The following is a 16643-nucleotide window of genomic DNA, read 5'->3' on the forward strand; positions in this document are numbered from 1 at the left end:
CCCAGGGTCTCACTCATCTATTAAGTGTCTGAGGCAGGATTGGAACTCAAGTCTTCCTGACTCAAGTCCTGTACTCTTTTTTTTTTTAATAGTTCAGTATTTTATTATTTTCCAGTTACATATAAGGATAGTTTTCAACATTTGTTTTCATAGGATTTTTAGTTCCAAACTTTTCTGTCACCCTCCTTCCCTCATTCCTCCCCAAGACAGAAAGCAATCTGATATAGGTTATATATGTTCAATCACATTAAACATATTACTGCATTAGTCATATTGTGAAAGAAGAGTCAGAGCACAAGGGGAAAACCTCAAAAAAGGTTAAAAAAAAGCAGCCCCAAAGTAGAAACAGTATGGTTCAATCTGCATTCCTAAACCACAGTTCTTTTTTCTGGATATAGAGAACATTTTCTATCATGAAGTTCTTTGAAATTGTTTTGGACCATTGCATTACTCAAAAGAGCCAAGTCTATCACCATTGTTCATCACACAATGTTGCAGTTACTGTATACAATGTTCTCCTGGTTCTGCTCCTCTCAGTCAGGATCAGTTCATGTAAGTCCTTCCAGGTTTCTCTGAACTCCTCCTGCTCATCATTCATTACTTATCTTTCTTTCTTTTTTTTTTTTGAGGCATTTGAGGTTAAGTGACTTGCCCAGGGTCACACAGCTAGTAAGTGTTAAGTGTCTGAGCTCAGATTTGAACTCAGGTCCTCCTGAATCCAGGGCTGGTGCTCTATCCACTGCGCCACCTAGCTGCCCCTTTCACATCGATTTTTTTGTTTTGTTTTGTTTTGCAGGGCAATGGGGGTTAAGTGACTTGCCCAGGGTCACACAGTTAGTAAGTGTCAAGTGTCTGAGGTCAGGTTTGAACTCAGGTCCTTCTGAATCCAGGGCCGGTGCTTTATCTACTGCACCACCTAGCTGCCCCCCCCCCCCCACATTGAGGTTTTTTTTTTTTTAGTGAGGCAATTGGGGTTAAGTGACTTGCCCAGGGTCACACAGCTAGTAAGTATTAAGTGTCTGAGGCTGGATTTGAACTCAGGCACTCCTGAATCCAGGGCCGGTGCTCTATCCACTGCACCATCTAGCTGCCCCCCACATTGATTTTTTAAAACTTTGTGTTCTAAATCTTCTTCCTCCCTTCCTCCCTCCTCATCCCTCCCTATGAAACCCAGCAATTCAATATAAGTTTTACATGTGCAGTTATGCAAAACATCTTCTCATTAGTTAGGTTGTGAGAAGAAATAGACAAAATACCTTTAGAAAGAGGAGCTAACAAAATTATACTTCAATCTGTATTCATTATACCATCATGTGTTAAGATAATGGAATGTGATAGATGAGATTTAGCAGATACTCAGGGGCCCACCTGGAGATTGATCCAAACTGATTGAATTGGGGAAGAGCAACTGATTGCTGACTGGCATACTAGATTGTAAACACATCTGGCTGGTACTTAAGGATACTTAAGAAGGTATTGTTCTCAGAAGCTAAAAACATTGTACTTTACATCGAGAACCACCTTCGGGTCCAGTGAACCAATGAATTTGAATGACGCTAGCCAATCAGCTTGAAGAACCTCCCATTTCTGGGAGGGGAAGATGAAGGAGGAAGCAGACTCTGGTGAGAGAGAGAGTTCTTTCTCTTTTGGTGTGAGAGATCAGCGTGGTAGCAAAGGACTTCAGAAGTGGGAGGTTTAAGGTTAGGATTGCCAGGTTATAGGAAATCTGTTCTCAATCTTTCTCTTTCTTTTACTATCTTTCAATAAACCCTTAAAAAACCTAAACTCGTTTATCAGTGATTTTAGTCAGTTTCCCCCCAAAACAGGGGGGACAGATTAGAACCCACATTTAGAATTTTAAATCACATAATCAGTTCTTTCTCTGTTGATGGTTTGCATTTTTCATATGTCCTGATAGCATCCTGCTCATCATTTCTTTTGGAATCCTTCACTTTTCTATCAGGACATGGGCAGCATGTTTCATCATTTGTCCTCTGGAATCTTGGTTGGTCATTACACTAATGGTTCAACCCAATAGCAAAAATCATTTGTTCATCCATTCTTCAGTTAATGATCATCCCCTCCGATTCCCAGTTTTTGCCACCTCACAAAGAACCATAAATAGTTTTGTACCTCCCTAGAGTTTGTTTTACACAGGACTAACCCTTAATCTAATTTCCCTTCCCCTTTCTTCCCTCTTCCTACTTCCCTTTGAGTGAAATGTATTTTTTTTTAACCCAACATTTTGTGAGTGTATTCTTCCCTTTTTTGGACCAGTTCAGGTGAGGATGAAGTTTCTGTCAGCTGCTTCCTCCTCCTCCACCTTGTTTGTAGGGATGTCTACATATGTACCCCAATTATGTAAATAATTTCCCCTAGCCGCTGCTTTCCTTATCCCCCCACCATGTGTTTCTCTTCCTTCCTCTTGTGAGAAACGATTATTAACAATGAATATATTGGGGAGATTCATTGCTCCCTCTTCTTTCAATGTCCTAACTCTACCCCACCCCTCAACTCCAAAGTCCAGTTTTCCTTCTTCATGAGATCAAATTGAATCTCTTCATCTTGGTCAGAACCAACCCAGACTTCCAAGGAATCTAGGACGAAGAAGCTCATTGTGTTCTACTCAGGCTTGAGTAGAGACATATCATTCTGTCTAGATAGGAAGGCCTCTCTATCCAGGGAAGGGTCACTCAGCTCACTCAATGAAAAGAGTATACATTCTTTGAATTGATAGCCCAAGGCTGGGGGTGGTCTGGTCTAGCCCTTCATTTTAATATAACCTACCTCCAAATTACTTAACCAATTAAATTTGATTAATGTTTAATGGACCACCTACTGTTCAAGAATATATAAACTGTGAATCCCACAGGCAGGATTGTTATTGGTCTGAGAGAGATAGCCAATGACCATCCTTTTGTTAATAACCTGTTGGCCTCATTGATAAAATTATTAAATTACCCAGAAACTATGTCTTTCAAAATTTTGTTATACTTTTTCTCCTTTTAAGATCATCAACACATAACAGAACCAGTCTTGGATGGCTAGGTGGCGCAGTGGATAAAGCACTGGCCTTGGATTCAGGAGGACCTAAGTTCAAATCCGGCCTCAGACACTTGACACTAGCTGTGTGACCTTGGGCAAGTCACTCGGCCCTCATTGCCCTACCAAAAAAAAACCACCAAAAAACAAAACAAACAAACAAAAAATAACAGAACCAGTCTCAGCTCTTATCTAATTGGACTCCTTGATAATGATAGGATTCAGAGGGGAAGTATCTCTCTTTATTTTATTTCAATATGAGCAATTTATCGTTGTTTAATTATTTATTGTTATTCATTCATGTTTACCATTTTATGTTTCTATTTCTTCCTATATTTAAACTTCAAAGTTTCTCTGCAGCTCTGTTCTTTTCATCAGGAAATCTTGTAATTCCTCCATTTCATTAAAAATCCATTTCCCTACTGTGGTATTATTCTCATTTTGCATTGTAGGTTATTCTTGGCTTTAAGCCCATATCACTTGCCTTCTAGAATATTGTATTTCAAGCTCTTCATTCCTATAGAGTGGTGGTTGCTAAGTCATGTGTGATTCTGACTGTGGCTCCTGAGTGTTTGAAACTTAAATTGTTCTTCCTTGGCCCATGTTCTAAGCCAATTTAAAAAAAAAAATTTTTTTAAGTGAGGCAATTGGGGTTAAGTGACTGGCCCAGGGTCACACAGCTAGTAAGCGTTAAGTGTCTGAGGCCGGATTTAAACTCAGGTACTCCTGACTCCAGGGCCGGTGCTCTATCCACTTCGCCACCTAGCTGCCCCTAAGCCAATTGTTTTTACTGTGATGTAATTTATATTTTCTTTCTTTTTTTTAGTATTTTGACTTTTCTTTAATATTTCTTGTTGTCTCATGAAGTCATTGGCTTCTTTTCGGTCCATTCTAATTTTTAGGGCATTTGTTGGTTGGGCAATGTTTTGCATCTCTTTGGCCTAGCTGTTAATTCCTTTTCTAATTCTTTCTTTTATAGTTCTCATTTCTACTGCAATTTTCCCCTCAATTTTGTCATTCCATTTATAAAAGCATTTTTAATTCTTAAAAAAAACCACCTCTTCCCTTTCATCTCTTTCAGGAATTCTAGTTGAGTTTGTGCCCAAGTTGTGTTTTTCTCTGAAGAATTGCTTATAGCTCTTTTGAAGTAATTTTCTTCTATTTTTGTGTTTTGAGCATTTCTACCACCATAATAGCTCTTTATGGTGGGTTCTTTTTGTTCTTATTGTTGTTTGCCATTCCTCTAGCCTACTTCTTGACTTTGGACTTGATTTTAGGGCTAGACTCTGTGCACTTCTGGAGGAAAGGTCTTGGTTCTGTTGCTGCTTTTTGGGGGGTATTAAACATTTTGTTATCTCAGGATCTCAGGGACAGGTTGGAGCCCTGTAAGCTTTTGTTGCTTTCAAAGTGGGCTGATCCAAGGCAAAGCCTGATTGCTGCCTCTTGGTCTGAACTCTGCAAATTCCTAACCTGGGTTTGGATCTGAACAAGAGTAGATGCCACTGGATTCCACCTTATCAGCCAGGCGGAAAGCTCTGTTGGTCCAAAGCGATAGAATTGCAGGTTCCCATTTGGCCTTGGATTCTTGTGTTGGTTATTCTTCTGTAGGCTGGGATAGATTCTGGAAGTGAGACCCTGTTCTCAACTTGAGTTCTGAGCCACATGGCTGCTGTGCCAACCCTTCTAACTTACAAACTTTCTGGTTCACTTCCCAGGACCTCCAGCCTTCCCAACTGGGAATATCACCCCTAGGTGAATATTACCCTGGATCTGAAACAGGGTGATGGGTGACAAATCTTTCAGTTTCCATCTGTCCCTGTATGGGTGCTTCAGAATGAGTCCAAGGGAGCCCTGGTATGTGTCTGGGAACTCCTCTTGCCCTGGCACACAGCCTCTCCTTCAATACTGCCCGTGATCAGGGAACTGTGAATTCCTGGCTCAACCCTGTTTCCAATATCTACAGACCTCTCTGTCTGCCTGTGCTGAGTTGGGCTGGACAATCCTGACTTTTTCTGGATTTTCCCATCAGGATTTGGTCTGGCATATTTTTTAGATTTATTTGGAGACCTTTGTGGAGGGAAATTCACAACATTGCTTCCTGCCACTCCGCCATCTTGGTTTCCAGTTCTAGTTTACTTTCCTCTGAGTCACAATGTCTCTCTCAATATTTTACTGGCAGAAATGTAGAAGCTTAGATTGTAGTGAACTGGGAAATGTTTCACAAATTGTTAGATCTGGGGAAAGGACAAACTTTAAAAAGTTTAATTTTTTTTTTTTGCAGGGCAATGAGGGTTAAGTGAAGTTCCCAGGGCCGAGAAGCTAGTATGTCAAGTGTCCGAATTCACATTTGAACTAAGGTGCTTTATCCACTATGCCACCTAGCTGCTTGCAGTTTTGTTTGGTTTTTTTTTGCCAGGGAATGAGGGTTAAGTGACTTACGCAGGGTCACACAGCTGGTAAGTGTCAAGTGTCTGAGGCCCGATTTGAACTCAGGTCCTCCTGAATCCAGGGCTAGTGCTTTATCCACTGCACCACCTAGCTGCCCCTGCCTGCAGTTTTAAGCTTTTTGCAAAGCACTTTGCAAACCTCCCAGTGCTCTGCACATGCTTATTTTTATTCTCATCTACTTCCTCAATTGTCCTAGAGCCCCTCCCCCACTTTTTTCCTGGGCCATTCCCTGATCTCTACCATTCTCTGCCTGGTGCTGCTGCTGCTGCTTCTTTTTCTTCTTTTTTTTTTTGATAAGGCAATTGGGGTTACGTAACTTGCCCAGGGTCACACAGCTAGTAAGTGTCATGTGTCTGAGGCTGGACCTGAACTCAGGTCCTGCTGAATCCAAGGCCAGTGCTCTATCCACTGTGCCACCTAGCTGCCCCTTGCCTGGTGCTTCTTAAAAGTAGATTTGGGGGAAAACATAATTGACTCCATCTGGTCCTATACTTGATGTAATATTTTATTTCCCTTTGGACAAGATGCCTCTGTGACAGTATCTCCCGAAGTCCCTTCCTTTCTCCCTAATCACTTGACAATTACAGAAGAAAACTTCAAGAATCGCAGGATCTCATCCTCTCTTTCACCAACCAAGGATTTCACAAATGCTAATTGTGAGAAGTATAAGGTCCACTCCTGAGTTATGCCCATACAAGGAAGAGGGGTGGGAATACTGCGTTCTGATTAGCTAGTTTTTGCCTGTAGATTGTAACCCGACCAGTGATGAAAAAGGGGAGGGTCCATTCGCATTAGGGACTAGGGTATAAAACAGGGCCTGGGAGCCCCCTTTCTGGGCACCCACTAGCTGCACGCTAGGGTGCCTCCTTCTCATGAGAGTGAAATAAAGAGCCTTTGTCACCTTGCTGCTGAGTTCCTGAGAATTATTGAGAAGAGGATGGATTTTTCCCTCACGATAATCAACTCACTGGCAGAAAAAGATACTGTTTCCCTAGTTTTGGTGTAAATGGCTGTGCTAAAGGACACATTCTTTTGTAACAATTTAAGTTTCTTTTTTATTTTAATATCTTTTCCTGTGGCAGCTGGTGATACAGTGGCTAGAACTCTGGCCTGGAATCAGGAAGACCTGAATATAACTTTTTTTTTTTTATTGGAACACAGCAATAACAATGAGCAGTACTGGTAGGTGATATTCTGATTTAATTTTTTTTTAAGTACACAGAAACTAAAAGAGCAAACACAAAATTCTAAAATTCTGTGGTAACCCAATAACCCTCAGTGAGAAGTGTTATGATTCATGTTCATGCAATAATCTCAAACTGTAAATTGTTTCCCCAAGCTATCATAACATGAATGGATTATGAGCAATATGTCCAGGTTACTAAATGCTCATTGATCAATAATTCAGGGAATTATTTGGAGTAAGTGAAGGTCACATTTCCTAAAGACCTGTGAGAAAATAATGATTAATAATGAATTTCTAGGAGAAACCCAGAAGCTGCCCTCTCCCCCTCCCCAGTTTGGGAATAGCCTAAAGCTTTTTTTTTTTGGTGAGGCAATTGGGGTTAAGTGACTTGCCCAGGGTCACATAGCTAGTAAGTGTCAAGTGTCTGAGGACGGATTTGAACTCAGGTCCTCCTGACTCCAGGGCCGGTGCTCTATCCACTGGGTCACCTAGCTGCTCCCATCCAGTGCATTTTTTTTTGTTGAGGCAATGAGGGTTAAGTAAGTTGCCCAGGGTCACACAGCTAGTAAGTGTCAAGTGTCTGAGGCCGCATTTGAACTCAGGTACTCCTGAATCCAGGGCCAGTGCTTTATCCACTGGACCACCTAGCTGCCCCTAGCCTAAAGCTTAACAAAAGGAATGTAGATCAACCTTTCTGACTAGCTAAGGGGAGGAAACACACCCTAACCACGCCCCCAAGTCATGTCAATCAATGGATTGAATGATTCCAGCCAATTAGCTATGAGCGGTGTGTAAGAGCCATCTCTATCAAAAGAGGAAGGCGTCTGGATGCAAGAAGGTTGCCCTCTGGCACCTGGGACCCCCGTGAACTGGTCTCTTCTCTCTCTAGGTAATGTAGGACTTCTGAGCTGTGGTTGGAGCCATGTGCTCTCTCTTAGAGACAATATGGTGCTAGAGGGTTTTCTACTTGTGTCAAATATGGTCAGTGCTCTCCTAACATTTAAATATAATTTAATAAATGCTTACAACCTAAATGTGCGCAATAGCCATTAATTTATAAGTAGCAGTTTTTTTAGAAAAAACCCAGCCAAGTTCTCCAGTAATTTAGAATAGAAACAGGCTAGTCTCTCCATTGTTTTAAATGACACAGACCTTAATTCAAATCCAACCTCAGACACCAACTGTGTGTCCCTGGGCAAGACACTTCACCCTTTTTGCCTCAGTTTCCTCATCTGTAAAATCAGGTGGAGAAGGAAACCCCAAATGGGGTCCCGAAGAGTCGGCCATGACTGAACAATAGCAAACACTAGCATCGTGCCTCTTATGGAGTAAAGGTAAAATAAATGTTTCTGGTGTCAACCTGAAAAACTAATGAAAATAATCAATACAATAAAATTAAGGTCTTTAATAGGGGCAGAGGAGTTACAACCTGTGATGCTGCCATTTCAAGTGCTTGGAGTGCCTAAAGAGTGGGACTGGGAACAGAGTTTATATAGGGTACAGAGACTGAGAGAGTGAAGGGACTTCTGGGAAGGTTAATTACCTCTTAGGTCTTACCAGTTAAGTTCTTTTACATAACCTTTTAGGGGGTTAACTATTAAATAGTTTCATTAGGTAAGCTGTTTTACATAACAAGCAAATGTAGATAAATGATGTCTGGGACTCTTTTGGAGGGGAGAGTTTGGGAGATCTACAAATTAATCAGAGGTTGGAATCAAAGTCTGGTCCACCCCCAGGCAATTCATTGGCCTGGGTATGAAGTCAATCAGTTCTCAGTCAATTGTGTTTGTCACTGGTTAGAGAAGAACTTTGCAAACCTTAAAGGATTATTGGAAGACAAGTTATGAGCTTCCTTGTACCTGTGAGGAATGAATGAAAATAGAGTTTCATTTTTGTGGAGGGGAATGGGATGGGGGGATCCTTAAGTATTCCTCTTTAAAAAATTACACCCTCTTGCACACAAATCCAATTAGAATAAAATAATCTTTTATTAAGGCGATAGAGAAAGTTGATGGAGAGAGAAGTTAAACTTTTCTAGAGGTGATATAGTTTCAGAGACTTGGTTCTCTGAGATACCTATCTCCTTGAACAGGAGAAAGGCCACAGCTTTTATAGATGGTAAATGGGGATGATCACCTGAGGGTGGAATGTTCCTTATTGAGGGTGGGTTGGGAGAAGTCTGGTGAGAGGCAGCTAGAGCTATCTCTGTCGTCAGTCCCTATGTATTTGATATACATAGTGTTATTTGGGTGACTCACCTTAATATTGAGGTCCCGGAAATATGAGGGACCTTTTAGGTTTAACCCTCCCCTCTGAACTGCCCTTTTTAGATATTTCTCCCAGGCTGATAAGAAAGGAGCCTCTAAGCTTTAGTTCACAAAAGGATCAGATTTTATTACTTGGGAATTAATTAAACAACAAAGGTGAAACTAATAAAAATCAAAGATAAGGAAATAGGAAAATAGAAATACAGATAAATACTCTTAACTCTAAACTTAACCCAGACCCTTTCCAATTTAGCTAGTTCAAAGGAATTTAGGGTTTTCCTTAATTAAACTCACCCATGTCTACCAGGACAGTAGTCGCCAGACAGAGCACAAACATGCGCCACGCACCACCACCACAAGGGCCCAAGCAGAAAGACCAAGAGCAAGCTAGTGTTCTGGAAGTAGCCTGCCTCCCTTCCGGGAGTGTTCAATCTCCCCTCCCCCAAAAGGGGAGGTCCTTCAAAAGCTGCCTTTGTAACCTTGGGGTGGGCCAGGTGTGGCCCCTCCCAAATGAGTTAGCTAAAAATGGGAATATTAATCTTTACCACAAATAATTTTTACCACAGTACAATCACATTAAATATATTTCTGCATTAATCATGTTGTAGAAGAAGAATCAGAATAAAAGAGAAAAACTTCAAAAAAGAAAAAAAAGACAGCCAAAAAGTAGAAATGGTATGGTTCAATCTGCATTCAGAATCCACAGTTCTTTTTTCTGAACATGGAGCATGTTTTCTATCATGAGTTCTTTGAAATTGTTTTGGATCATTGCACTGCCGAGAAGAGCCAAGTCCATCATAGTTGATCATCACAAAGTGTTGCTGTTACTGTGTACAATGTTCTCCTGGTTCTGGTTCATCTCACTCAGCATCAGTTCATGTAAGTCCTTCCAGGTTTCTCTGAAAGCCTCCTGCTCATCATTTCTTACAGCACAATAGTATTCCAGCACAATTTGTTTAGCCATTCCCCCATTAATGGGCATTCCCTTGATTTCCAATTCTTTGCCACCACAAAGAGAGCTGCTATAAATATTTTTGTACATGTGGGTCTTTGTTTTACTTCTTACCTCCCTTCCGCCTCCCATCTTTTCCCCAACCACAACTGGGAAAGAAGTATACTTTGGCCCCAATGACATCCAGATCTAATCAGTTCTACCATAGTTCCTGGTAGGAGTGAGTCGATTTACTCCCCGGGAGCCCCACCTGTAAATTTCCAGACCAAAGAAGGACCTCCCTTTCACTCCTTAATGTATTGTCTTATAATACATTACAAGCTAGTTGTAAGTGCTTAATAAACATTTTTTATTAATTGAATTAATTGATTGATTGATTCACACCTCTGGCCTATCAATCTCCTTAAATGTGGTATCCAGAATCAGATCAATCAATCAAGTATTCATTTCTGCATCATACTGGGTGCTGGGATACAAGCACAAAGAAACAATTACTTTGGCGATTCTAATGGGGGAGACAACAGTTCATATAGAAAGGGATCCAGTATAAAAGATTTTATTACATATATACTTGATGTGGTTAAGTACCAGGGAGAGGGGGAGGACATTAACAATTGGGGGGATCTAGAAAGACTTCATGAAGAAGACAGCACCCAAACTGCATCTCAAAGGAAGAGACGTTGAGGTAGAAGCATGGAGGGAGTGAGTATATTCTGAACATGCAGGGAATGGGAACATAATATTACAGATGGATTGTAACTAGGACAGAGGGCAGAGGGATCCTCTGCATCTTATTTCTAGAAGCTATACCTCTCTCAAGGCAACCCAACATTGCAATGATGCTCTATTCTCTGACTCTTTGTCTCTCTGTCTCTTCCTCCTACAATAGCTGTGAAGGAGAGAATTAAGAGAAAGTCCCATGAGCCTCCTGGCTCTGTGTAAGGAAAGAGTCCAGAGTCCTCCTCTCACATTCAGTCCAACTTCAGGGTCACTGACAGTCTTTTCCTTCTCTCTCCCATCTCCAAGGGCACAAAAGGAGCTGCATGGCTGAGTTCCCAGAACATGTCAGCCATGACACCTACATTTACATAGTTATTTTATGGTACAATTTATAGCTTGGAAGAGAACCACATCTCATGGGTCAAGGTAACTTGTGAATCTCTTGTCAGGAAATGTTACAGATGTAAGAAAAGCAAATTGAAGCCCTGCTTGCCCCGAATATTTTAGGAAACAGAAGGTACGTTTCTGGAAACTGAAATGGCTGGTGAAAAGATTTGCTTCCTGGGGTTTTCACAGGAGCTCCAGAATAATTTGAATTCCATGGAACCTTCCCCAGACATGGAGCAAACATGTTGTCTGTTAATGAGAGCAAACTGTTCCCATAATGCTGAGACTTCGGGATTATTCTAGAATGTTCAAGAGGGTAGAGGAGAGAAAGCCGTGGTGGAGGGATACAGGGGGTTGCCACAGAGACCTACTGGCTTGTCCACAGAGATGGAGCATTTCTCCTGAAAAGTTGGAACCCCACACCCCTCCTTGAGAACAAAGTCTCCCAAACCATTTCAGGGCTAAGGGAGCACCTTTGTCTCCTTTTATTTCCTTAATTTCATATATATTTTATGTGAATTTCAATTTCACCTAGGTGGCACTGTGGCTCATCTTCCTGAATTCAAATATAGCCTCAGACATGTACCAGTTAGGTGACCCTGGGGAAGTCACTTCACCCTGTTTGCCTCAGTTTCTTCATCTATAAAATGAGCTGGAAATGGAAGTGGCAAACCACTGCAGTAACTTTGCCGAGAAAACCCCAAATGGGGTCACAAAGAGTTGGACCTGGCTGAAATGACAGAACAATTTCAGGTCAAGAAGTATTTATTAAGTACCAGCTATGAGGAAATGGGAGCAGCTAGTTGGCGCAGTAGATAGAGTGCCAGGCCTGGTATCAAGAAGACTCATCTTGGGGGCAGCTAGGTGGCACAGTGGATAGAGCACCGGCCCTGGAGTCAGGAGTACCTGAGTTCAAATCCGGCCTCAGACACTTAACACTTCCTAGCTGTGTGACCCTGGGCAAGTCACTTAACCCCAATTGCCTCACTAAAAAAAAAAAAAAAAGAAGACTCATCTTTCTGAGTTCAAATCTGACCTCAGACACTTACTAGCTCTGTGATGCTGGGCAAGTCACTTAACCCAGTTTGCCTCAGTTTCCTCATCTGTAAAATGAACTGGAGAAGGAAATGGCAAACCATTCCAGTATCTTTGCCAAGAAAACCCCAAATGGGGTCACAAAGAGCCTAACATGATTGAACAGGAACAACATGGATAACACGGTCTATCCTTGAAGTCCAGAAGACCTAGGTTCAAATCCTACTCTAACACATGATGACTGTGTGACTGTGGCCAAACCAATGATGTCAATTTCAAATAGAAACAGGGGTCACTAAACTGTCCATGAGGATCCTTGTGGGCCTCATACTGACTTAGAAAACCACACATCTTTATGGAGCTATTTTTTTTTTTAATTAATACAGCAACACATTAAAATCAGTAAGGAACTACGTTTTAATCTGGTTCAGCCACACTTGGGAGTGTTGAGAGCTGATTCAGCTTGGTGTCTGACCCCTCTGCTGTCAGTAGCTGTCAAGCACTGTGGGTGTCAGATAGATTGCCAATTTGCCTCAGTGACAGGTGTTCCACACTGGAAATATCCCACCCCCAATTCTCTCTCTCTCTCACATACACACACACACACACACACACACACAATTACAGGTCTGGACAAAAATGAAGGAATTAGAAAGGATTTATCGAGCCTAAACCCTTTAATTTTCAAATAAAGAGAATGAGGGCACAGAAAAATTAAGTGACTTCTTCCCCCCACTCCCCAACATATGGGCAATAAAGAGCAGAGCAACATCTGCCTCTTCCTTAATGTCATTACCACTGATAAAAATCAACCATTTCTGGGGCAGCTAGATGGCACAGTGGTTAAAGCGCTGGCCCTGGATTCAGGAGGACCTGAGTTCAAATCCAGCCTCAGACACTTAACACTTACTAGCTGTGTGACCCTGGGCAAGTCACTTAACCCCCATTGCCCCACAAAAACAAAACAAAAAACAAACAAACAAACAAAAATCAACCATTTCTGATACTGAACCATTTGATAGTGCCAAGGACTTTCCTACGTCTTCAATCACTAGGCTCCAGCCATAGTACTATTGGGGGGACTTGTGACTTAGATTAGGGGGAAGCTCACCCAAAGAACTGGAAGCTCACCACGAATCTTGTAAATAAAAAGATTTATTAGGAGAGAGGATATATGGTAGGGAGACAGACTTGCTATGGCAAATCTGTCTCATTGTAGTAAGAGAAGACCTGGTATTTTGTATCTTTTTTTTTTTTTTAGTGAGGCAATTGGGGTTAAGTGACTTGCCCAGGGTCACACAGCTAGTAAGTGTTAAGTGTCTGAAGCTGGATTTGAACTCAGGTCCTCCTGAATCCAGGGCCGGTGCTCTATCCACTGGGCCACCTAGCTGCCCCCGGTCTTTTGTATCTTTACAAAACAAAGGGGAGAGGTATCAGTAGGATACACAGCATCCACCCATTTCCTACATATCATCTTGCAGCCTTTAGTATTGCTTATCAGTGTACCAGGTTCATGTTTGGCCACATCTTATTCCTGAGGTGCTTTTCCCTTGGGAAAGTTTTGAGGATTCCTTGGAGGTTGGGATCTTTAGATTTCTTGGAGTCCCACTGCATTCCCACAACAGTACCAGGCTACCTCTGGGGGTTGAATGACAGCTTCAGAGGTCAGGCTGAAAGCCGGACTGGGGATCTGAATCTGAGAGGCTTGCCTTGGTCAGAGATCATCTGAAGGGCACTATAGTGTAAGAAGAGCATTCATAAATTGGAGAGTATCCAAAGGATTAGGTAATCACTATAGTTTAGGTCCCAGAGAAGTCTGAGTCCTATGAGGATTGTGGAAGGTACTTGGAGTGGATGTCTTCTGGAGAAGAGAAGACTCAGGGAGCAGACACAAAGACTGTCTTCAAGCATGAGAAAGGCTGCCTGTTCTGTTTGGCTAGACAAGGCAGAACCAGCAACAATGGATTCAAGTTTCCAGCAGGGAGATTTAGAATTGATGCCAGCTAAAACTTCTGTTAATATATAAACCACCTGGATTTGATGGAGCTGGTTTATTATCCAAAAGAATTTATGAAACCTTGGATTAATGAAATCAAAATGCCCTCCAATTGAACTCCAAGTTGAACCCAGACAATGTGCTAGCAGGTGTCAAGAAGACCCCAGGGTCATCTGGGTACTATTCTTGAAATGTCTGGGAAAGCAAATAAGTCCCTATCTATTGATCTCCTTCCCTAGAATAATAAGTAGACTTTATGGCTTACTCAGAAATACCTTCCTTCTGTTGGAACCATCCTTGTAAAAATATCTGAGTATCCTTGTTCTTTTTGAATAATATAATCTTATCTTAGTGTCTGCTTTTAAGTTGAATTGTTAAACTGATTTGCATTTCATACATTCTTATTTTAGCTTGTAAGTTGATTTGTGTCATGCTAATGAAACTGATAACCCCCTGTACCAATAAGATCTGTAACCAGTGAGCAAAAACCTTATATACCTTCAGAAAGAAGGAGTCTTCAAGCTCCTTCTTTGAAATGATTCTCCACATGATTCATGCCTGCTTGTTCTTGCAACAAATAAATTGGTGCTATGTTTTCCCTAGTAGTTCTCTAAGCTGGTTTTTTTGGGGGTGGGGGGGAGGAGGACAGGTACAGAAACAAAATTTGATTACACACTTCCTAATCATTAGCACCTTTGAGAAGTGAAATGGGCTTCCTTATGAGATGGTGGGCTCCTCCTCATTAGATATCTTCCATTAGAGGCTGAATGATGCCATGTTGTTTATGTTAGACTAAGGATTCCTTTCCATGTATGGATTAGACCAGGTAGCTGCTGAGGCCCCTTTCCTCTTTATTTTTTTATTATTATTTTTTAATCATTTTAAATTTATTTGTTTATTCATTCATCTATTTGTTTATTCTTTCATTTATTTATTTTGCAAGGTAGTGAGGGTTAAGTGATTTGTCCAGGGTCACACAACCAGTAAGTGTCAAGTGTCTGAGGTCAGATCTGAACTCAGGTCCTCCTGAATCCAGGACTGGTGCTTTATTTACTGTGCTATCTAGCTGCACCCTCTCCCCCACCTTTTCCTCTTTAAAATCCTTAGATTCTGTTTAGCAGAGAGTGGTGGATTTGAATCAAGAGCAGCTCTGTTCAAATCCCACCTTGGGAACTTATGGTCGGTCTGATTATGGGCCAGTCATGAGCAGAGCCTCAGTTTCTAATGAGAAATGTGCATAATAATATTTGTACTACAATGATGCAAGACAATTCTGATGGACAGGTGATGAAAAGTGCTGTCCATTTCCAGAGAAAGAACTAGTGGAGTCTGAATGCAAATTAAAAATACTTTTTCTTTTCTTTCTTCTTTTTTTCTCTTTTTTCTTTCACAGCATGATTTATATGAAAATGTGTTTTTGCATGACCATATATGTATAATCTATGTCAAATTGCTTGCCTTTCCAATGGCAGGGAGGGAAGATGAGGGAGGGAGAGACTTTAGAACTCAAAATTTGAAAACAGAATGTTAAAATTGTTTTTACATGCAATTTTGGGGAAAATAAAATATTAAATAAAAAAGAACAAATATAATAATAATAATAATAATAATAATACATGCCTCACAGGGTTGTTGTGGATAAAGTACTTTTTATTTCTTTTTTTTTTTTTTTTTTGGTGAGGCAATTGGGGTTAAGGGACTTGCCTAGGGTCACACAGCTAGTAAGTGTTAAGTGTCTGAAGCTGGATTTGAACTCAGGTCCTCCTGACTCCAGGACTGGTGCTCTATCTACTGCGCCATCTAGCTGCCCCATAAAGTACTTTTTAAACCTTATAAACTAGGTTTAAAATTCATGTGTGTGTGTGTGTGTGTGTGTGTGTGTGTGTGTGTGTGTATGTGTAATGACCTGGGACAGAATTCCAGCCTCTATGGACAATTGATCTGACCCAGCAGGAGTATTTCTAATGCCTTCCTAGCTTCTGCTAAACAATTAATGTCATAATTATAAGGAATCCTTATGTATTTATTAAGGTACAAAGCTTAAAGAGATTTCCTAAGTCCTGAAGCCAGTGTTCTTGTCCCTGTCAGGATTACAGACTGTACCTGAGAGCAGTGAAACCTTGTTTATTCATAATGCTTTTTTTTTTTTTAATTTTAGTGAGGCAATTCCTAATGCTTTTTAAGAGACTTTTCACTGAGTCAGACTGACCTTTCTTACAACTGGGGTGAATTAAAGAGGTTGTACTATCTTTGTTACTCTTGTTTTCCTGAGGGATTTCGGTAGTAAGGCACTGATACTTCCTTCTGGTTTCCTACAGAAGGCTAAGACTTCTCTTCCCCACCTCAACTTCAAGGACAGTTTGATATCTCTCTGATCTCTCCAGTTCCAGTTTGCAGAGACAAGACAACTTATAGGGCCATAGAATTCAGACCTGGTAGGGACCCGAGAGATCATCTAGTTCAACATTTTTCTCCCCCACTTTTTTTTTTTTGCAGGGCAATGGGGGTTAAGTGACTTGCCCAGGGTCACACAGTAAAGTGTCAAGTGCCTGAGACCAGATTTGAACTCAGGTCCTCCTGAATCCAGGGCCAGTGCTTTATCCACTGTGC

This window comes from Dromiciops gliroides, chromosome 1 (genome assembly GCF_019393635.1).
Source record: "Dromiciops gliroides isolate mDroGli1 chromosome 1, mDroGli1.pri, whole genome shotgun sequence".
Classification (NCBI taxonomy): Eukaryota; Metazoa; Chordata; class Mammalia; order Microbiotheria; family Microbiotheriidae; genus Dromiciops; species Dromiciops gliroides.